At 46.6% G+C, this 23,341-nt stretch overlaps 1 protein-coding gene across 2 annotated transcripts in view; it reads right to left on the bottom strand.

Moving 5' to 3' along the window:
- Window positions 1–22,935, bottom strand: part of itprid2 (ITPR interacting domain containing 2) — a 176,588-nt gene extending 153,653 nt beyond the window's left edge. Inside the window, exon 1 of one of the 2 annotated variants that reach the window (XM_069935873.1) lies at window positions 22,857–22,935. The gene's annotated coding sequence lies outside the window, so the exon portion shown is untranslated. The remainder of the gene's footprint in view (window positions 1–22,856) is intronic. The other variant, XM_069935877.1, reaches the window with a different exon arrangement.
- Window positions 22,936–23,341: the final 406 nt, after the last annotated feature.

Genomic DNA, 23,341 nt, shown 5'->3' with positions numbered 1-23,341 from the left:
TCCTCTCAAGACCCATTAGGATCAAATAGGGCATTGCATACATTCATAAACTCGAGTAAATACAAACCTAGCTTGTCCAATCTTCCATCATTTAACAACCCAACCATTCTAGATATTAGGCTTGTGAATGTCCTCTGAACTCATATTTGCAACAAAATGTGCATGCAAGAGTAAAACCCGTGAATGTAATTTTTTTTCATGTCTTGCTCCTCTCAAACATCGGACATTTATCGTATGTTGCTCTTACATTAAGCAAGTTTGGCCACCCCAGTACAAACTGCACAAGGGTTAGACCCTTGCACTGTTAGAGCAGACCATTTGTTTCACATGTTACCAAGCCTTCTTCAGAAATAAGTTTTATGTCCTACAATAACATTTTGCTAAAGTTTCCCCCCCCCCCCCAAACATTTCTCAAATGACATAAAAGTCATAAATGAAAAACAACAAGAAAATTCAATTGCAAGTCAGTCTAAAGCCATCTTTTTTTTGGTCTGTGGAACATTTGAGACCATCTTGAGGTGACAGCTAATGTCGAATTTTCCTGCAACCAAATTCAAAATAAAATTAAAATATTGATGTGGTACGCGGCAGTGTGAACCTACTGAGCGCAAACTACCAAGGCGACGAGGTTTAATTAGCTTAAAACTTGCACACACGGTTCTGTACCCCTTCTGGCTCTGTTCCTGCCCAAGGGCCAGTGTGAGCCTTTGTACGTGGCCAGTGATCTGTGGAGCCAGTCTCCCAGGTTACCTCTCTGCAGGTACGATGGGTTGCCCCTTGCAGTACGCAGTACAGGAGAGTGGACAGGGGCAGGCAATCACACACAGTCCAGTGATTGTATCATCGCAATGGAAGCAATTTAATTCCTATAATACTTTGAAAAGTTTCCATGATGATTCATTTTCCTTATTATAGGGCGTGGATCAGCCAGGGGAATAAAACCACCCACTGAGTGCAAGTATTGTACTTCACATTTAAGAGCACAGCAACTACAACCCTCTTTAATTGCAACATAGCACCATCTTCCCTCTGGATAAATATTACTAAAAACTTATCCTTTTCACTTATTATGTTTGTGACAGAGTACATAGATATATTTTTGGGAGATAAATGGGGAAGGTTTGTTAGAATAGGTCACATACAAACACTTTAAAACCGATCTTATTTGAAATACTGGAGCTCTGCTAATGCTAGACAGATTGGGGCCTCACAGTTTTTGCAAGAGCTTAGAAGAGTGCTCGAGAGACTGCACTAATGGATTGTTGTTTATAAAAGGCAACAGATGAAAGATCTTCCAGATTGACTGGAAGAGAAACTGGTTGTTCTAAGAGGGTCATGTGATTTTGCAACCAGAGAGACAAACAGGCTTTCTCTGAGAGAGAGAGCGAGAGAGAGAGAGAGAGAGAGAGAGAGAGAGAGAGAGAGAGAGACATACATGTCACATTTGTGGCCCGAAATGTGAAGTTAATAAAACATTAAATACAAGTTTTATCAGGTAAACTTCTTTGAGTCTTTATTCTCCCGTTTCCTTTGTTCTCCTGCTTGTGTTCTTATCTCTCCCTCATACCACGTGACTTCTGGTACATCTCATACATATTCATTATCATGACATCCCTCCTTTAATCAGAAATAAACTTTACCTTCACTTACCAATATCCCTCGGAAACATACACACACACACACACACACACACACACACACACACACACACACACACACACACACACACTCACAGAGATCTCTTCTACAATGTTAGAGCCAGCAGAACTAGCTGGCACTGGAACAGGATAAGCTGGCAAGCTAATGGAAAGCCCATTTTGTAAGATGGCCTGGTCAAAGCCCTTGTGGTTCATGCAAGAGGAGAGACTGGCTGTCTAATGTTTCACTTAGAATAAGGGAAACAAAAAGGAACTCTATGTTGACCTGAAAGCAAGAGGTTATCATCTGGAGAACCCTGAAGGGGAAAGTTTCATCAACAAGACACTGGAGAGGCTGATGGAAGTACATCAGTTGTGGATGTCCTAGAACAACAAATTTCTCTCTGAAAACCAGCAAGAAACTTCCTGAGTGGTAACCATTTACCTTTCAAGCATCAAAGCCTGGTGAACTTTATAAATGTTAAATACTGTGCCCAGTATAAGAATTAACTGCAACCAATGAACTTGGAGGAATGAGAAGTGAGAATGGACTGTGAACCAAAGAACTTTTCTGAACTTACACATACATTAAACACACACGTGCGCTTAGAATTAGAATTAGAAGTTAGGTTAAGTAAGTTAATAGTGATAAGTTAAAGTGTGATTTGGTACTTCACCTAAATAACCAAAGGACCATGCATTGGGGTATTCTGAATAAGCATGAGGCAGGTGGGTAAACACAATGGACATAGACAATAGGGCTGCTTCTTTGCAGAGCCAGAGATCAATTTGGACCTCAGATTCTGTCTATGTGTAGCCCCTTTCATACTTGCATGTGGTTCCAGGAATTAACGGCCAATTGGCTGGAGAAGTATCAAGTGGGAATGCAAAATTGTCTGAACGCCGGCGTGAAACGGCATAATCTCACATCAGGGATAGACTGACTCGACCCCTACTGCAATGCCCAGTGTCTCCTGAAGCCGGCGTTTCAATCAGTCAAGTGTGAAACTGAAAATTGCATTCGGACACTTGCGATTGAAGGTAGAACAGTCCTACCCCCAGGACGGCTCCTTCTCAGTGTGAAAGCGTGCAGTGTCCTGGTTAAGGGTGGCCAAGTGGGAACAGCAAAAATGCCATCCCTAACCAGGACACTGAACGGCCAATTTACTGGGACACAAGTATAAAAGGGCCTTGTTGTTGCTATGTTCTCCTTCTCACTATGTGGTTTCATATAGATGCTGTGGTTTTTTTTCCCCCACATCCCAAAGATGTGTGGGCTGATAGGTTAATCAACCACTGTAAATTGTTCCCCACTGTAGATCAGTCGCATAATCTGAGAGGAATGGGAGAGTTAATACAAATATGAAGAGAATAACAAAAAATTGGATTCATATCAAAATGAGGTTAATGTGAGATTAGCTTTAACGGATGATTGAGGACTCGATACGCCAAAGAGCCTGTTTCCATGTTGTACCTCTCTATGATCCGATGGCACTGAACACAAAAATGACAGGGTGCTAACATGCCTATTAAACAGCCTTTTGTATCAAATAGAAACATTTCTGAACAACTAAAAAGTTGTTCACGACATATGAACTATTGAGCTGTGAGTAAATATGCAGAAAGAACCTGTATATTATCTGACTTGTACAACTGGATGATTCTCTATCCAGAAAAATTAAGGTTTTAAGTGTTTATTGTTCACAATATGATTCATTGTTTGAGAAGCAACAGAAAGAAACGACAACTCTGACTACCCAAAGCATTCTATATCTAATCATAAATATTCATTGGAATTTGGCAAACTCATTCATATTGATGCAAACTTCAAAGATACTGCTGTAACAAGAGTCCAGTTGTAACTTTACAAAAAGTTATGTATGACCAACATTGAATAAAATGATTCCATTATACATACACTATACAATTTCACGCACATACAACTCAACTCCCACACACATCACAAACCCCATACAGACATACCCCAGAGAAACAACCCCAGAACACACACACCCCATAACACACACATATCCCAGATTCTCTGCTGCATTTCACCTCTACTCTCTATCATGAAAACATATCCCTTCCCATGGTGTTCCCATCCCTTTCATGTTATTCAAATGAGCTTTCATTTCTGTTTTGAAGCCTTTTCCTAAATGACCAGGTGATCGTTGGCCTTTTTGGACTTCACTAAAACCTTCTACACCATCATTTGGGAGGAACCTTGGAGCTACCCCTTCAAATTCAGTTGACTGGAGAAATTTGTCACCATCTTAAGCCATAACCTAACTGAGAGAGCCAATCTCAATGAAGGCTTGGCATCAAGCAAAGGAGCATGACTGTCGAAAATGTTGCACCAATCTTTCTTGCCTCTATGTGGAATCAAACTCCTGAGACAGCAGCAGACCTCCTGATCAAGAATCACCTCAATCTCAAACTGATGCAGCTTTTGCACACAAACCCATCATGAATTAATTCATGGAAGTTTACAAGACCATAAGCCTTGCACTCAACTAAACAATGGCTTCTATCAATTCGCACAACACAATTTTCTATCAAGTATCACACCTAGTTCGGATTTATACTTCAGATGTGGACAGGAAGTTGGTACATCTTTGCATTCTACTTGGCCGTCTCCTAACGTTAAACCTTTTTGATTGGAAAGAGGTAACTTATTAGAATGAATAATTGGGGTTAAATTCCACACAATCCAATGTTATTTTTACTGAGTGATATTAGAGGGGTTAAACCAAAATTAAAATTGAGTATCTATCAAGTTTGTTCAAATTGCTTTAGCAATAACTAGAAAATGTATTGCTGCAATTGAAAGTCTGATATAGATTTGGGAATGGATGTGCAAGTTCAGAGTTGTATCTTTTTCTTCTTTGGCTTGGCTTCGCGGACGAAGATTTATGGAGGGGGTAAAAAGTCCACGTCAGCCGCAGGCTCGTTTGTGGCTGACAAGTCCGATGCGGGACAGGCAGACACGGTTGCAGCGGAAAATTGGTTGGTTGGGGTTGGGTGTTGGGTTTTTCCTCCTTAGCCTTTTGTCAGTGAGGTGGGCTCTGCGGTCTTCTTCAAAGGAGGTTGCTGCCCGCCGAACTGTGAGGCGCCAAGATGCACGGTTTGAGGCGTTATCAGCCCACTGGCGGTGGTCAATGGGGCAGGCACCAAGAGATTTCTTTAGGCAGTCCTTGTACCTTTTCTTTGGTGCACCTCTGTCACGGTGGCCAGTGGAGAGCTCGCCATATAACACGATCTTGGGAAGGCGATGGTCCTCCATTCTGGAGACGTGACCCATCCAGAGTTGTATACCACTTGAGAAAATGACTTATACTTAAGAGATAAATACCACTTTTTTTGGAAAATATGGAGCCCATATTTATAAACTGTGGTTATGACTATTTCAATGAATCTCAGACATTCCCTTTCTCCTAAAGGTCTCTGTATATTAGTAAGGAGTGTTCCTGTTGAAGATCTCTTAACCCATTCTTTTTTTTTCTTTGTAGAAGGTTAGAGGGAGAGGGTGGGGGGGTTTATGGGAGGGGTTTCTTTCTCTTTCATTCTTTTCTTTTTCTTATATATACTACATGTATTTGAAATGGACTTGTATTATTGGAAAATACGTGAATCTCTGTAGTTTTAAATTTATAAATAAAATGTATTTAAAAAAAAGCATCACACCTGGATACTGGAAATCATGAACTACTTCCAAAGTTCGGAAGCCATCTTTTGGGACAGGCAAACAGCAATGATGAAATTCACCATAATCTTCAGTACCCACACAGCCATTGGCTGCCAAAAAAGAGTGTTTGAAGATCTGCAAGCCAAAACCTCGTGTACTATTTAGCAGTGGTGACTGGTATATAGTCAGGATAATGTGAACTACTTTGTAACTGCATAAGAATCTCACTGTAGCAACTGTAGTGCTCACTGTGGAGCGTATGTATATGTGTGTGTGAACAGTTTCCTGAGATGGTGAGATCTTCTGTTATTTGAATCTTGCATCGCTAAGTTATTTAAGAAGCCTCCCAGTTAACTCAAGAGACATAACAGTGACCACCGCCTAGGAACAAAGCAATGTCTTCTCCCCGACCAGTATCTCTAATTATAAACTCTAGCTACACTCATATGGCGCCGTTGGCAGACCATGTCATTCTCAAGCCCATCACTGAATTCTGAAAAAGTCATTTCCATCTGAGCGCTATCAAGGGAAGAGACCACCTGGCGGACAAAGGAAAAAAAATAATGGAAGTGCTCACAGCCTCTTTGGAAAACTGCACTGTCTTTTTGGAATTACTGGCCTGTGACCATTCCAAGTGGAGCAGGGATTCTCAGGCTTGCATTGACAACCTCAAATTAATGCATGGGAAGCAAACAGAAACTCAAACATTAATGGCAGAAGTGTACAAACTCACAAACCTCCTGCCAGCTTCCATATCAGGCACCTCCTCCCTCATCTGCAGAAGGGTCTGCAGTTCCCACATTGACCTCATCAGTCAGCTCTAAACCTGAATGCAAGCAACTCAAGCGTGACCCCAAGATGAGAAGAAACAGTGTTGAATGGGGAACAAATTATGTCAGCCCCAAAATTCTTTAAACCAGAATAGAACCTTCAAAAACCAAAACAAAACTGCATTTGTTGGAACTGAAATGAGACAGAAATTGCTGGAGAGGTCAGGTACCATCTTTGGAGGTAAAAGGAGAGAATACATCAGGTTAATAATCAGACCTTCCGACCATGTGAGGATTCCACTCTGCTGCTTTAAACAGGATGTGCAGATCACGGTGGTATATCCTGTAAAAGGCATGACATTTATCTAAACCAGTGGTTTTCAAACTCTTTCTTTCCACTCACATGCCACCTTAAGTCATCCCTATGCTATCGGTGCTCTGTGATTAGTAAGGGAATGCCTAAGATGGGATGTGAGTGGGAAGGGAAGGTTGAGAATCACTGCTCTAGACCCAATTGTTACTGAAATATTTTGCTTGAGAAAAATTGTCAATGGCCCATTTCCTTTGGAGTTCTGAAACCCTGCACATAACGAGTTAATTAGATACAATTAAAACAGTGATTTTCAAACTTTTTCTTTCCACTCACATACCACCCTAAGTAATCCCTAATCACAGAGCACCAATGGCATAGGGAATACTTAAAGTGGTATGTGAGTGGAAAGAAAAAGTTAGAAAGCCATTGACTTAACCACCAGAGCACTCATGATGTGTATTTCTGTTGTATGGCTTCCATGAGAAACGTGCCCTTCTGTTTGCTTCAGAGCATTAGGGCTGTATGGAATTTAAGTGGGCCCTATCAGGTTTTGAGTTCTGCATGCAAACTAAATATGATGGTCAACATCATAATTTATTGTAGTGGATCTCAATAGCATTACCAGTGACCACAGTGATGTTTCACGGCAAAGGGAGCTGAACTCTCTTTCCTGAGCTATAATCTCCAGGTTGACAAGATTGTACCATTTTGCTTGAAAACCAACACATCACAAATTAAGTAAAAATGCTGTTCCCATCAAACTGGTCACCTTCTAATTCCTGTAGGTTTATGGATTACATTAATCCAAGAGCAGGACTTCCTCACTAGGCAAAGGACTAAATAGCACCTCAGCTCTGTCTGCCCCAATAAATCTCCCAGTGGCCATCCATTTCAACTCCCTGTCCCTTTTCCTTGCTGGCACTGCCAGACGTCAATGTCTCTGGTTTCCATTAAAACACCACTTGTGTGTGTGTGTGTGTGTGTGTGTGTGTGTGTGTGTGTGTGTGTGTGTGTGTGTGTGTGTGTGTGTGTGTGTGTGTGTGTGTGTGTGTGTGTGTGTCTCTCTCTCTCTCTCTCTCTCCTTTCTCTCTCTCTCTCCTTTCTCTCCGTCTCCATCCACAGAGCTAAAATCAATTCTCACTTTTCCTCTTATCACATCCAATAAACACCCTCTGTTGGTCTGGACCCCTCCCCCTGCCATTCTTCAGTCTTTATTCAGATGCCTTCCTGATATTTGCTCATACCTTGAAGAAGGGCTCAGGCCCAAAATGCCGGTAATACATCTTCACCCCCTATGAACGCTGCGAGACTGGCTGAGCTCCCCAAGCATTTCTGTGTTTTTACTAAATATTGATCTGCTCATCCAAGACCACTTGTATAAGCAGTGGCTTAAAACTAGGCTGTCTACCCCCATTATCTGCAGTAACGTAGGAGTTTGTTGCTCACATTAGGAAGATAAATCAACTCGAATGTCATATTCCTCTGTTTGCCTGGGGAAAATAAGGCAGATGGCAAAGCATATCTCAGTTATAGTGCAAGATCTAAGTGAAAGTCAAATCCTCATTGCATTTATCAAGTCAACTAGGGTAGAACAAGTTCAAGTTCATTAGTTCATTACCTTCTGACTGTATATATGCAACCAAATGAAACAGCTTCTCTCCAGCACATAATAATCACCTACATATATATATATATATCCCAAGATCGTGTTCTATGGCGAGCTCTCCACTGGCCACCGAGACAGAGGTGCACCAAAGAAGAGGTACAAGGATTGCTTAAAGAAATCTCTTGGTGCCTGCCATATTGACCACCGCCAGTGGGCTGATCTCGCCTCCAACCGTGCATCTTGGCGCCTCACAGTTCGGCGGGCAGCAACCTCCTTTGAAGAAGACCGCAGAGCCCACCTCACTGACAAAAGACAAAGGAGGAAAAACCCAACATCCAACCCCAACCCACCAATTTTCCCTTGCAACCGCTGCAACCGTGCCTGCCTGTCCCGCATCGGACTTGTCAGTCACCAACGAGCCTGCAGCAGGCATGGACATACCCCTCCATATATCTTCATCCGCGAAGCCAAGCCAAAGAAGAAAAGAAAGATACACATCATTTTAAAGGATTTAAAATAAACAACACAAAACCAGTTCAACTAAAGGTTAGTACAAATTTTCAAACAATTTTTAAATTCAAGTATCCGTTCTTGTCATGTAATACTGCATGTACAGAGAAGCACCAAGACAATGGGACTGGGTGATAAATGCCAGAATATGAATTTCATAGAATGCTGAGGGGAATCAAGAAGGAGGAAACTGCAAAGTTCCTGAATGATTCAACTACAGATCAGCATATTTTGAACCAGACATTTTTGACCATGACAGCAAATGTTGAGAGTTTCCTCTTTAAAATGGTGATCAAAAATTTTCACGGGCAAAAATTAAATCCATACTCAAAATGCATAAGCACTTGAGCAAATGTCCGTGTCGATATAAAATATTAAGATGGTTCAAAAAGGGAAATGGCACATTTTGAAACATATATACAGATATATCACACAAACACGACTGGAATTTTATTTAACAGTTATTGAAGATAATAATTGCAATCAAGTATTAATATTTCTGAACAATCTAATCTCTAAATTTAATATAAAACCCCAGAAACAAACCAAAATGACCAAGTATTAAAAGACTGGAGGTTTTGCTAATCTGCCTGAAATCAGCCAAATAAGCTGATTAAGTGAAAATTTTATCAAATGTACAAATGTTTTTGTACTATATCAAAATACACTCTATTGAAAGCTGTGTATGCAACTCCAATCCAACAATGACCACATCACCAGTGTGTATTAACCACCTTTCGGAGATTTTGTTTATCTCGGATTGTTTAATATACAAACATATTTATCCAAAGATGAGGTGGGAGTGGGGTGGTGGCGGGGTGGGGGAGTTTTCAACATTATTTGTGCCTCATCACTTTAAATGCCCAATACAACAAAAACTTGTAAATGGAATCTTCACAATTTCAGTTTCAAACGAAACTAGCCTTATACAACATTTGCTCAATTCTACGTGGCAAAGATCTGAATGGCCAGTTGAATTCCCTGCAGCAAACTCAATAAAATGATGAGAACCAACTGTTTCCTTCAACATTATAACTATTTGGAAGCCAAACTAATGCAATTTGTGCTAAAGTAGTTAAGAGTAAAACCTATAATGTTGAGAATTCTGGTCCCCAGATCTTTAGGATATTAAAGTTTTGGACTTCAATTCATTTTACTGCCATTCTTTGACCACTCCCAGGCTCAATGTGATCTTTAGGATATTAAAGTTTTGAACTTCAATTCATTTTACTGCCGTTCTTTGACCACTCCCAGGCTCAATGTTATTTCCTCAAGGCCTGATCCATTCCAGTTCAGTTATCTTACTGTGGAAAGGATTCCGGGGTGTAACCCATTTCATTCTCCCTTTGTGTGCACTGGTGTGCCCAATATAAAAACCACTCATGTTTAAATGAGAGATTTTAATTCCTTAAGATTGACTGAATCACAAAGGGCTTGGACGTGGTGGAATTTGTGTGTCCAAGAAGCTTCATAAATCAATGTACTGAGGGCCCTACGAAAGATAGCACAACACTGTATCTCATCTTTGGGAACTAGGTAGGGCAAGTGTCTGAAGTGACCATCAGTGAGAATTTTAAGACCAGCTGGCATGTAGGATAAAGGAAAATCCCAAGATATATATATATATAAATATATATATATATATATATATATATAAATATATATATAAATATATATATATATAAATATATATATAATATATATATATATAAATATATATATATATATATATATATAAATATATATATATATATATAAATATATATATATATATATATATAAATATATATATATATATATATATAAATATATATATATATATATATATATGTCATCACAGGTAACGTTGCTTTTTTTCCACTGGCTTTTCCATCAGCCCACCCCATTTCCAACAGTTCTCATTTGTGTTCTCTACCTCCAGTTTCTCTGACCCAGTTATATTATTATCCTGTTCTCAGCCCTCCTCCCACAACCTATCACTTTCCCAAGAGTCTTGCTGCCTTCTCTACTTATCTTTTCACACCCACCTTCCGAATTCTTACCTATTCCCTGTTTTTTCCCCCTCGTTATTCTATATCCCAATTTTTCAGTATTGATACCCATGTAAGAGGTCTCCCATTTTCCCTTTTACTTCCTAAACCTTCCAAAGACCATGTTTAAGCTTTGTCAAATCCATTTCCAGCCGCCCTTTCTCATTGTAGCCACCAGATCCAGATTACTTGGCATTCCATCCATTTCCAAACTCATCGTCCCAATGGTTCTCTACCACGAGGACCAAAGCTCCATCCCTCACCCCAACCTGCCTTCCTCTGGTGATTCTTGTCTGGATTACTTTACACCTGCCTATTCCAGTGCTCACTTAAACTTTTATCTCTTCTCAAAAAAAAATCTTAACTTCTATTTATTCTAGCTGTACCCAGGCCTCAATAAACTGTAGTGAAACTTAGTCCTTCCACTAACTTAAATATAAAATTTTCATTCCCCTTGGTTAATTGACTTCATGAGTTCAGCAGTCTTCTTCCTTGCAGTCTTCAGCTCCCCCATGTCCTCTCTTTTTTTATAAAAAGACCCCCAGTATTGAATGCTTATTCTGTTTTCCAGTTACAATTCTTTTCACTCTGTTAATATGAGGCCCTTTCAGGTGGTCTAATTGCTCTTGTGTAAAGGTGAAGATTGTACCCCCTTGTGGCTAAATACTTAGCTACCTGAATGCCAATGCCAACCCTCCTTGGGGAAGGATAATTGGCGGAGCGAATGTATGGCTAAGTGGCTGTTTAGGGGCGGGCCAATGACTCCATCAGCCATGACCCAACTCCCCGCTAACTGACAGTCCCCCAACCCACTGGGGAGGGGAGATCAGTGGGGGCCATTGGGGCAAAGGCGGCCGTGGGCTGTCGGGATAGGGGTGGTCGGCGGGGGACTTCGGAGAGCGGGCACTGCAGGCTGTGACACTTCACTGGGCACTTAGGTCTTTAGGGTCACTCTCTGCGGTTCACAGCGCGTCATAGCAATGGCGGTCTTCCCTACCCTAATGCCCCACGCAGCTGGAACTGTTCTGGGAAACACAGAGTGGTTCCACCTGCATGGGGGATAATGGGTAGGGAAGACCGCCATTGTTATGCCGCATATTTATGACAGGTGGCGCTGCGGCACCAGTCTCCCCACCTCCATCAGATCCAGAGGACGCTACAAGGCTATGAATGAGATGTTGGAGCAGCCTTTTAGAGCTGGTGTCCGACAGGTGAGTTCGTAGTTTTCAATCCACTCCTGTCGCCGGCCTCAAGGCGGAAACTTCACCTGAAATGGCCTATTGATTTCACTTATTCTCTCCTCAAAATTAATTCCCACCCCCACCCCATTTTTCCTGTATTCTCCTTTCCTTTTCTTATTCCCAGGTTTCTCCATGACCCCAATTGCAATGTTCTTCACCTCCCTAAGTTAGTCTGTATTTTAAATTTCTCTCTATCTTTTTTAAAAAAAACATTTCACTGTTATCAATAACTTTCAGTCCAGTCCCTCTCTTCCCTTTCCTGTTCAATCCACATTGGTTTTCTCTCCAATTATATTTTACTGTCCCACTTATTCTCCACCCATTTAAATTCTTCCTATTATCTTTCCAGGGCTCTCTAATCCCTGGTTTAATCCACCTCATTTCCTCCCCCCCCATCAGTCTCCCATTTCACTTCTTCATTGTCCAGTTTCCCTTGCTTGAATCTCATCCCTTTCTCTTTGCCTCATTATTTACAATCTTTTTACTCCTCATCCTCTCCCTGATATTCATCATTTTCTCTCTCTGTATTACTCAGAGAAACCACAGAACACTACAGCTCAGAAACAGGCCCCTTCGGCCCTTCTAGTCTGTGCCGAACCATTTTCTTTTTTATTTGCCTAGTCCCACTGACCTGCACCAGTGCAGAGTCCTCCATACCTCTCCCATCCATGTACATACCCAAATTCTTCTTAAATGTTAAAATTAAGTCTGCATTCAACACTTCAGAATGGCAGCTCGTTCCACACTCCCACTCGTGTCACCGCCCCCCCCCAAAAAAAATTTCATTATTAAGTCACGCCCTCTGGTTTATATCTCACCTACCCTTAGTGGAAAAAGTCTCCCTACATGTACTCTGTCTGTCCACCTCATAATTTTAAATACCCCTATCAAAATCTCCCCTCATTCTTCTACGTTCCAGGGAATAAAGTCCTAACCTGTTTAATCTTTCCCTGTAACTCAGTTCCTGAAGTCTGGGTAACATCCTAGTAAATCTCTCTGCACTTTTTCAATCTTATTGATATCTTTCCTATAGTTTGGTGACTAAAACTGTACACAATACTCCAATTTTGACCTCACCAATGTCTTATACAACTTTACCATAACATCCCAACTCCTAAACTCACTACTTGGATTTATGAAGGCCAATATGCCAAAAGCTCTTTCCACTTGGGTCGCCACTCTTCAGGAAATATGTATGTGTATTCCTAGATCCCTCTGTTCTACTGCACTCCTCAATGCCCTACCATTTACCATGTGTGTCCTTTCTTGGTTTGTTCTTCCAAAATGCAACACTTCACACTTGTCAGCATTAAATCCCATCTGCCATTTTCAGCCCATTTTTCCTGTTGGTTCAGATCCCTCTGCAAGCTTTGAAAACCTTTTTCGCTGTCCAGAACACCTCCAATCTTAGTGCCAGCTGCATCTCTGGCTGTGATCCAATTTACCACATTACCATTCAGATCATTGATAGAGATGACAAACAACAATTGTCCCAGCACCGATCCTGAAGCACACCACTAATCACAGGCCTCCAGTCTGAGAAGCAATCATCCACCACTGATCTCTGTTTCTCCCATTTAGTCATTGTCAAATCTGGTTGACTACTTTCTAGCATTTGAACCTTCCTGACTAAACTCCCATGTCAAAGGACTTATTAAAGTCCATGTAGACACATCCTCAACCTTCCCTTCATCAACTTTCCTTGTTTTCTCCTTGAAAAACTCTAGAAGGGTGGTTCTCAACCTTTTTCTTTCCACTCACATACCATCTTAAGTAATCCCTATCCCATCGGTGCGCTGTGATTAGTAAGGGATTGCTTAAGGCACACATGTCAAACTCTCTGGCCTGCGGGCCAAATTTGGCCCGCGATATAATTATATTTGGCCCGCAAGATCATATTAAATATATATTAGAGTTGGCCCGCTGGCCCGCCGCGCCCAGTATAGCGCATGCACACTGAAGGTGAAAATGAAGACGCCGGAGGTGTGGAGTGGATCTCAGAGTCCCGAATCCCGGGGATCGGAGCGCCGCACTCAGCCCGCCTGGCTCCCGGACACACAGATGCGGCTGGAGTTGGGGACCATCCTCGCTGGGTCTGCGCTTCAGCGGCGACGCCGGGCGATGCCTTCCCCCTCGCTCCGTGCACGACGGACCCTGCCTCCCGCTCCTTTTGTTGGAGTCGAGCCCGGCGCCGTGAGATCGCAGTTTAATCCCTCTCCAACCATGGGAGGGGGGTGGAGCAACGCGCTCTTCTCAGCCAATTCCGCCACCGCCCCGGACGCCAGCGTTTCAACGGGGGGTTCGGGATGCCTTCGGTCAGGCGACCCGACCTGTTGTCCAAGACAAGGGGAGAGCGTACAAACTCCACACAGACAGCACCTGAACTCAGGTGAACATGGAGCTGCGACCCACATTCCACATCAGGACTGTGTGTAAGATTGGGAGCAGTGAGACGGAAGCTTATTTTGTTCCTGTGATTTAAGCCTTTCTTGGGGTGGGGGGGGTCCTTCTCTGACCACTTGCTAACAATTAACCTAATCAGATATGGAGTTACCACAATACAACAGTTCTCAACCTTTTTCTTTCCACTCGCGTCCCTGTGCCATTGGTGCTCTGTGATTAGTAAGGTATTGCTTAAGGTGGTCTGTGGGTGGGAAGAAAAAGTTTGAAGACCACTGCTTTAATCATCCCTCATTGACTCGTCATGTGCAGGGTTGGGTCTAGAGCAGTGATTCTCACCCTTTCCTTCCCACTCACATCCCACCTTAAGCAATCCCTCACTAATTACAGAGTTCCGATGGCATAGGGCACACATGTCAAACTCTGGCCCGCGGGCCAAATTTGGCCCACGATATAATTATATTTGGCCCGCAAGATCATTTGAAAATGTATTAGAGGTGGCCCGCTGGCCGCCGCGCCAGTATAGCGCATGCACAGTAATACAACAAATCCCAGAATGCATTGTGTCAGCCAGCTAATCGCCCCCACCTCCTCTATTTACGTTGCAGGTCTCACCGTGGACTCTGGTTTTGGGGCCTGGCCGGTGTCAGGGGAAGCCAAGGCCACTTCCCAGCACCCGGAAACCGGAGGCCTCGGGCCTGACCTCGCCAGGACCGTTGCCCACCACTCCCCCTCCCTGCCGCAGGCCAATCCGTGACTCACGGTGACGGGGCCGCTGCTCCGCCGAGATGCCGCCCTGCAGCGAGAGCCGATGCCCCCGCACTGTCGTTGTCCAACCCGATCGCCCGCAAACCCCGCCCTTCCCGCACACAGGCCTGAGTAAGGATTAAGAACTTTAATCTCAGGATAAAACGATCTTCCAATAGTTTCATGTCACAGTGATAAATATATTCCTGGTTAAAAATGGTCCTGCACCTGGATACAAGCTCATTAGGCATAAAACTTGAAAGTGTGTAAATCAAAGGATATCTGTACCAATGGAAAAAGGGCATGGCAAATAACCCTGCTAGAGTTCATGCCCACAATCAGTCACCATTTGATTGTTTCAGGAATCATGTTATTCTCCCACATTCTCAATAGCCCTCAGATTTTACTATTCGACAGCACGACTAGCAACATTTGACAAATCCTCTATAGAGAAATATTATTTATTGAATATTTTATTTCTCATTTGTTAATGCTTCTGGAAAGAGTTTATCCAAAACTATTATTAAACATTTATTTTAATAAGAAAAAGTTTAACATTACATATGTTGAAAGAAGAGAAAACACGCAGATGTTGTTGAAAATTTTCAATAAATATTTAGTTCGGCCCTCGACTTAGTCCAAGTTTTTAATTTTGGCCCTCCGTGAATTTGAGTTTGACACCCTTGGCTTAAGGTGTTACGTAGGTGAAAAGAAAAAGGTTGAAAACCACTGTTTTAATCGTCCCTCATTGACTCGTTATGTGCACGGTTTCAGAACCCCAAGGAAATGGGTCAATGACAATTTTTCACAAGCAAAATATTTCAGTAACATTTGGTCGACAGCAGTGATTCTCAACCTTCCCTTCCCATTCACATCCCACCTTTAGCAATTTCCTACTAATCATCGAGCATCTATGGCATAGGGATTGCATCTATGGCATAGGGATTACTTAAGGGGGAATGTGAGTGGAAAGAGAAAGGTTGAGAACCACTGCTCTAAAAGATTGGTTAAACACAACTTGCCACACACAAAGCCATGTTGACCATCCCTATTCACATAATTGTATATCTGATCTCTTAGAACGCCTTCTAATTATTTACCTACTTCTGATGTCAGGCTCTCCGGCCTATAATTTCCAGGCTTACTTTTGAAGCCCCTTTTAAACAATGATCCACTCTCCAATTCTCCAGCATTTCACCCGTGGCTAAGGCATTTTAAATATTTCTGCCAGAGCCTCTGCAATTTCTAGCCTCCCTCAAAGTCCAAGGGGACATCTTGTCAGCCCTGGGGGGGGGGTTATCCACCCTTATTTGCTTTAAGACATTAAGTACCTCCTCCTATTTAATTTGTATAGGTTCTATGACCTCACTGCTTGTTTTTCTTACTTCCCACAACTTCGTTCCTGTTTCTTGACTGAATACTGATGAAAAAAAAACATTTAAGATCTCCCCCATCTCTTTTGGCTCAATACATGCCAATCACTCTGATCTTCAAGGGGACCAATTTTGTCCCTTACTAACTTCTGTTCTTAATATACCTGTAGAAACCCTTAGGATTTTCTTTCGCATTGTCTGCCAAAACCACCTCATGTCTTCTTTTAGCCTTCCTGATTTCTCTCTTGAGGTTTTTCTTGAATTTTTATACTCCTTATGGACCTCATTTGCTCCATGCTGTCTAGACATCTCTCTCTTCTTCCGAATCAGACCCCCAATATCGCTTGAAAACCAGGGTTCTCTACGCCTGCTAACCTTGCCTTTAATCCTGACAGAAACATCCAAGCTGTACTCTCAAAATTTCACCTTTCAAGGTCTCTGACACACACCTTCTCTCTGTCTCATTGTGTCACTCACAGTAGCTCTCTGCTACACTCCCACAGAATCCCTCCGTCACACACTGCCATTCCCTTTCATTCACTCACCGTTTCTATCTCATTCTGTTCACACTCACTCTGGTGCCCACTCACTAACGCAAGCTGCCTCTCACACATGCTGACCATCTCCCTCCATACTCACACATGCCCCATTAACTCATTCATACTCTCTCTCCCACTGCATCTTTTTTTACCCCTCACATTTCCTCACTATCACTTGGTCTCGCTCCCTCGCCAAGACTCATACGGTCTCTCTCAGACTTCCATTGGATTTGTCTTTCCACTCTCTGTTTCTATTTCTTTAAGACATTCTTTTTGAGATGGACTGCATTGCCATCACTCTAAGACCCCTTCTCCCTGTTCCTCTCCCTGAGACACAGTCTCTTATTCTCAGTCTGTCTCAGTTTTAATCGGTCACTCGCACACAGAATCTCTAGGTCACAATCGTGCTTCACTCACACTCCACCGCCAATTACATGTGGGATGAACTGGGTGGCGGGTCCGTAGCCAGTCATTGTGCAGTGTGAAACGTCCCAATCTGGCAGGGCGAGTTAAATTCAACCCCCTCCGACACTTGGCGGGGACAAGGGGCAGAGCCCGGCCGAGTTAACTTCTGGCGGTGTGAAAGCACCACTTGCTCTCGCATGGTCGCCGCCAGAGGTGGGACCCCCGGCCCTTAAAATGCCAGGGTGCTGATTAACCTGGTCAATCGTGGTGCAGTGGGAAAAGCTCCTGAGTGCAGCAGGCCCGGTAATTTTACCCGCTTTCCGAGCAGGGTTGGCAGCATGAACGGGACAGCGTGGGGCACTCACACTCTACTTCTGATACACTTGCTCACCGTCCCACATGAATACACACATACTCTCTGGCACTCACACCCAGCCACTTGCTCCCACTCACAATCTCTCTCTGTCTCTGCCCCCCCATCTCTCTGTCTCTGACCCCCCATCTCTCTCTGTCTCTGACCCCCCCATCTCTCTCTGTGTCTGACCCCCCCATCTCTCTCTGTGTCTGACCCTCCCATCTCTCTCTGTCTCTACCCCCATCTCTCTGTCTCTACCCCCATCTCTCTGTCTCTACCCCCATCTCTCTGTCTCTACCCCCATCTCTCTGTCTCTACCCCCATCTCTCTGTCTCTACCCCCATCTCTCTGTCTCTGCCCCCATCTCTCTGTTCTGCCCCCAACTCTCTGTCTCTGCCCCCATCTCTCTGTCTCTGCCCCCATCTCTCTGTCTCTGCCCCCTATCTCTCTGTCTCTATCCCCATCTCTCTGTCTCTGCCCCTATCTCTCTGTCTCTGCCCCCATCTCTCTGTCTCTGCCCCTATCTCTCTGTCTCTGCCCCCATCTCTCTGTCTCTACCCCCATCTCTCTGTCTCTACCCCCATCTCTCTGTCTCTGCCCCATCTCTCTGTCTCTGCCCCATCTCTCTGTCTCTGCCCCCATCTCTCTGTCTCTGCCCCCATCTCTCTGTCTCTGCCCCCAACTCTCTGTCTCTGCCCCCATCTCTCTGTCTCTGCCCCCATCTCTCTGTCTCTGCCCCCATCTCTCTGTCTCTGCCCCTATCTCTCTGTCTCTACCCCCATCTCTCTGTCTCTACCCCCATCTCTCTGTCTCTGCCCCCATCTCTCTGTCTCTGCCCCCATCTCTCTGTCTCTGCCCCCATCTCTCTGTCTCTGCCCCTCATCTCTCTGTCTCTACCCCATCTCTCTGTCTCTGCCCCCATCTCTCTGTCTCTGCCCCCATCTCTCTGTCTCTGCCCCCATCTCTCTGTCTCTGCCCCATCTCTCTGTCTCTATCCCCATCTCTCTGTCTCTGCCCCTATCTCTCTGTCTCTGCCCCCATCTCTCTGTCTCTGCCCCTATCTCTCTGTCTCTGCCCCCATCTCTCTGTCTCTACCCCCATCTCTCTGTCTCTACCCCCATCTCTCTGTCTCTGCCCCATCTCTCTGTCTCTGCCCCATCTCTCTGTCTCTGCCCCCATCTCTCTGTCTCTGCCCCCAACTCTCTGTCTCTGCCCCCATCTCTCTGTCTCTGCCCCCATCTCTCTGTCTCTGCCCCCATCTCTCTGTCTCTGCCCCTATCTCTCTGTCTCTACCCCCATCTCTCTGTCTCTACCCCCATCTCTCTGTCTCTGCCCCCATCTCTCTGTCTCTGCCCCCATCTCTCTGTCTCTGCCCCCATCTCTCTGTCTCTGCCCCCATCTCTCTGTCTCTGCCCCCATCTCTCTGTCTCTGCCCCCATCTCTCTGTCTCTGCCCCCATCTCTCTGTCTCTGCCCCCATCTCTCTGTCTCTGCCCCCATCTCTCTGTCTCTGCCCCCATCTCTCTGTCTCTGCCCCCATCTCTCTGTCTCTGCCCCCATCTCTCTGTCTCTGCCCCCTATCTCTCTGTCTCTACCCCCTATCTCTCTGTCTCTACCCCCATCTCTCTGTCTCTGCCCCATCTCTCTGTCTCTGCCCCCATCTCTCTGTCTCTGCCCCCAACTCTCTGTCTCTGCCCCCATCTCTCTGTCTCTGCCCCCATCTCTCTTCTACCCCCTATCTCTCTGTCTCTACCCCCATCTCTCTGTCTCTGCCCCCATCTCTCTGTCTCTGCCCCCATCTCTCTGTCTCTGCCCCCATCTCTCTGTCTCTGCCCCCATCTCTCTGTCTCTGCCCCCATCTCTCTGTCTCTGCCCCCATCTCTCTGTCTCTGCCCCCATCTCTCTGTCTCTACCCCCTATCTCTCTGTCTCTACCCCCATCTCTCTGTCTCTGCCCCCATCTCTCTGTCTCTGCCCCCATCTCTCTGTCTCTGCCCCTATCTCTCTGTCTCTACCCCCTATCGCTCTGTCTCTACCCCCATCTCTCTGTCTCTGCCCCATCTCTCTGTCTCTGCCCCCATCTCTCTGTCTCTGCTCCCATCTCTCTGTCTCTACCCCCATCTCTCTGTCTCTGCCCCATCTCTCTGTCTCTACCCCCATCTCTCTGTCTCTACCCCCATCTCTCTGTCTCTACCCCCATCTCTCTGTCTCTACCCCCATCTCTCTGTCTCTACCCCCATCTCTCTGTCTCTGCCCCCATCTCTCTGTTCTGCCCCCAACTCTCTGTCTCTGCCCCCATCTCTCTGTCTCTGCCCCCATCTCTCTGTCTCTGCCCCCTATCTCTCTGTCTCTATCCCCATCTCTCTGTCTCTGCCCCTATCTCTCTGTCTCTGCCCCCATCTCTCTGTCTCTGCCCCTATCTCTCTGTCTCTGCCCCCATCTCTCTGTCTCTACCCCCATCTCTCTGTCTCTACCCCCATCTCTCTGTCTCTGCCCCATCTCTCTGTCTCTGCCCCATCTCTCTGTCTCTGCCCCCATCTCTCTGTCTCTGCCCCCAACTCTCTGTCTCTGCCCCCATCTCTCTGTCTCTGCCCCCATCTCTCTGTCTCTGCCCCCATCTCTCTGTCTCTGCCCCTATCTCTCTGTCTCTACCCCCATCTCTCTGTCTCTACCCCCATCTCTCTGTCTCTGCCCCCATCTCTCTGTCTCTGCCCCCATCTCTCTGTCTCTGCCCCCATCTCTCTGTCTCTGCCCCCATCTCTCTGTCTCTGCCCCTATCTCTCTGTCTCTACCCCATCTCTCTGTCTCTGCCCCCATCTCTCTGTCTCTGCCCCCATCTCTCTGTCTCTGCCCCCATCTCTCTGTCTCTGCCCCATCTCTCTGTCTCTATCCCCATCTCTCTGTCTCTGCCCCTATCTCTCTGTCTCTGCCCCCATCTCTCTGTCTCTGCCCCTATCTCTCTGTCTCTGCCCCCATCTCTCTGTCTCTACCCCCATCTCTCTGTCTCTACCCCCATCTCTCTGTCTCTGCCCCATCTCTCTGTCTCTGCCCCATCTCTCTGTCTCTGCCCCATCTCTCTGTCTCTGCCCCCAACTCTCTGTCTCTGCCCCCATCTCTCTGTCTCTGCCCCCATCTCTCTGTCTCTGCCCCCATCTCTCTGTCTCTGCCCCCATCTCTCTGTCTCTGCCCCTATCTCTCTGTCTCTACCCCCATCTCTCTGTCTCTACCCCCATCTCTCTGTCTCTGCCCCCATCTCTCTGTCTCTGCCCCCATCTCTCTGTCTCTGCCCCCATCTCTCTGTCTCTGCCCCCATCTCTCTGTCTCTGCCCCCATCTCTCTGTCTCTGCCCCCATCTCTCTGTCTCTGCCCCCATCTCTCTGTCTCTGCCCCCATCTCTCTGTCTCTGCCCCCATCTCTCTGTCTCTGCCCCCATCTCTCTGTCTCTGCCCCCATCTCTCTGTCTCTGCCCCCATCTCTCTGTCTCTGCCCCTATCTCTCTGTCTCTACCCCCTATCTCTCTGTCTCTACCCCCATCTCTCTGTCTCTGCCCCATCTCTCTGTCTCTGCCCCCATCTCTCTGTCTCTGCCCCCAACTCTCTGTCTCTGCCCCCATCTCTCTGTCTCTGCCCCCATCTCTCTTCTACCCCCTATCTCTCTGTCTCTACCCCCATCTCTCTGTCTCTGCCCCCATCTCTCTGTCTCTGCCCCCATCTCTCTGTCTCTGCCCCCATCTCTCTGTCTCTGCCCCCATCTCTCTGTCTCTGCCCCCATCTCTCTGTCTCTGCCCCCATCTCTCTGTCTCTGCCCCCATCTCTCTGTCTCTGCCCCCATCTCTCTGTCTCTACCCCCTATCTCTCTGTCTCTACCCCCATCTCTCTGTCTCTGCCCCCATCTCTCTGTCTCTGCCCCCATCTCTCTGTCTCTGCCCCTATCTCTCTGTCTCTACCCCCTATCGCTCTGTCTCTACCCCCATCTCTCTGTCTCTGCCCCATCTCTCTGTCTCTGCCCCCATCTCTCTGTCTCTGCTCCCATCTCTCTGTCTCTACCCCCATCTCTCTGTCTCTGCCCCATCTCTCTGTCTCTGCCCCCATCTCTCTGTCTCTGCCCCCATCTCTCTGTCTCTACCCCCATCTCTCTGTCTCTGCCCCCCATCTCTCTGTCTCTGCCCCCCATCTCTCTGTCTCTGCCCCATCTCTCTGTCTCTGCCCCATCTCTCTGTCTCTGCCCCATCTCTCTGTCTCTACCCCCATCTCTCTGTCTCTGCCCCCATCTCTCTGTCTCTGCCCCCATCTCTCTGTCTCTGCCCCCATCTCTCTGTCTCTACCCCCTATCTCTCTGTCTCTACCCCCATCTCTCTGTCTCTGCCTCCCATCTCTCTGTCTCTGCCCCCATCTCTCTGTCTCTGCCCCCATCTCTCTGTCTCTGCCCCCATCTCTCTGTCTCTGCCCCTATCTCTGTCTCTGCCCCTATCTCTCTGTCTCTACCCCCTATCTCTCTGTCTCTGCCCCATCTCTCTGTCTCTGCCCCCATCTCTCTGTCTCTGCCCCCATCTCTCTGTCTCTGCCCCCATCTCTCTGTCTCTGCCCCCATCTCTCTGTCTCTGCCCCCATCTCTCTGTCTCTGCCCCCATCTCTCTGTCTCTGCCCCCATCTCTCTGTCTCTACCCCCTATCTCTCTGTCTCTACCCCCATCTCTCTGTCTCTGCTCCCATCTCTCTGTCTCTGCCCCCATCTCTCTGTCTCTGCCCCTATCTCTCTGTCTCTGCCCCCATCTCTCTGTCTCTGCCCCCATCTCTCTGTCTCTGCCCCCATCTCTCTGTCTCTGCCCCATCTCTCTGTCTCTGCCCCATCTCTCTGTCTCTACCCCCATCTCTCTGTCTCTGCCCCCCATCTCTCTGTCTCTGCCCCCCATCTCTCTGTCTCTGCCCCCCATCTCTCTGTCTCTGCACCCATCTCTCTGTCTCTGCCCCCATCTCTCTGTCTCTGCCCCCATCTCTCTGTCTCTACCCCCATCTCTCTGTCTCTGCCCCCATCTCTCTGTCTCTGCCCCCATCTCTCTGTCTCTGCCCCCATCTCTCTGTCTCTGCCCCCATCTCTCTGTCTCTGCACCCCACCCCCCAACAGACTCCGTGTCACTGCAGCCCTCTCCCCTTCTCCAACATGATCCCAGCCACTCTGGCTCCAACACCCTCCGTCCCGTCTCGGCATCGCCTCGCAAAAGGAACTTAGAAAGGGGCCGACTCCCTACCGCATGGGGCCCGGGCTTCGTACCGTCTGTGGCGCAAAGTGAACATCCGAAGTGACTAAAACTTGCCCAACTTCTTGCTGGACTTCCGCTTCCGTGTTTTCTATAGTAAACACTGCTGAAAGGAACCTTCCTGGGCCGCTGCGTCCCGGTTCCAGCCCCGACCCCGGTCCAGTCCAGCCCCGACCCCAGTCCAGTCCAGCCCCGACCCCAGTCCAGTCCAGTCCAGCCCCGTTCCCGATCCATTCCAGCCCCGACCCCAGTCCAGTCCCGACCCCGGTCCAGTCCAGTCCCGTTCCCGGTCCAGTCCAGTCCAGCCCCGACCCCGGTCCAGTCCCGACCCCGGTCCAGTCCAGTCCCGTTCCCGGTCCAGTCCAGTCCAGCCCCGACCCCGATCCCGGTTCCAGCCCCGACCCCGGTCCAGTCCCGACCCCGGTCCAGTCTAGTCCCGTTCCCGGTCCAGTCCAGCCCCGACCCCAGTCCAGCCC

Source organism: Narcine bancroftii, chromosome 4 (genome assembly GCF_036971445.1).
Source record: "Narcine bancroftii isolate sNarBan1 chromosome 4, sNarBan1.hap1, whole genome shotgun sequence".
Classification (NCBI taxonomy): Eukaryota; Metazoa; Chordata; class Chondrichthyes; order Torpediniformes; family Narcinidae; genus Narcine; species Narcine bancroftii.
Note: the sequence above shows the minus strand (reverse complement) of the source record. Positions and strands in the feature narration are given on the sequence as shown.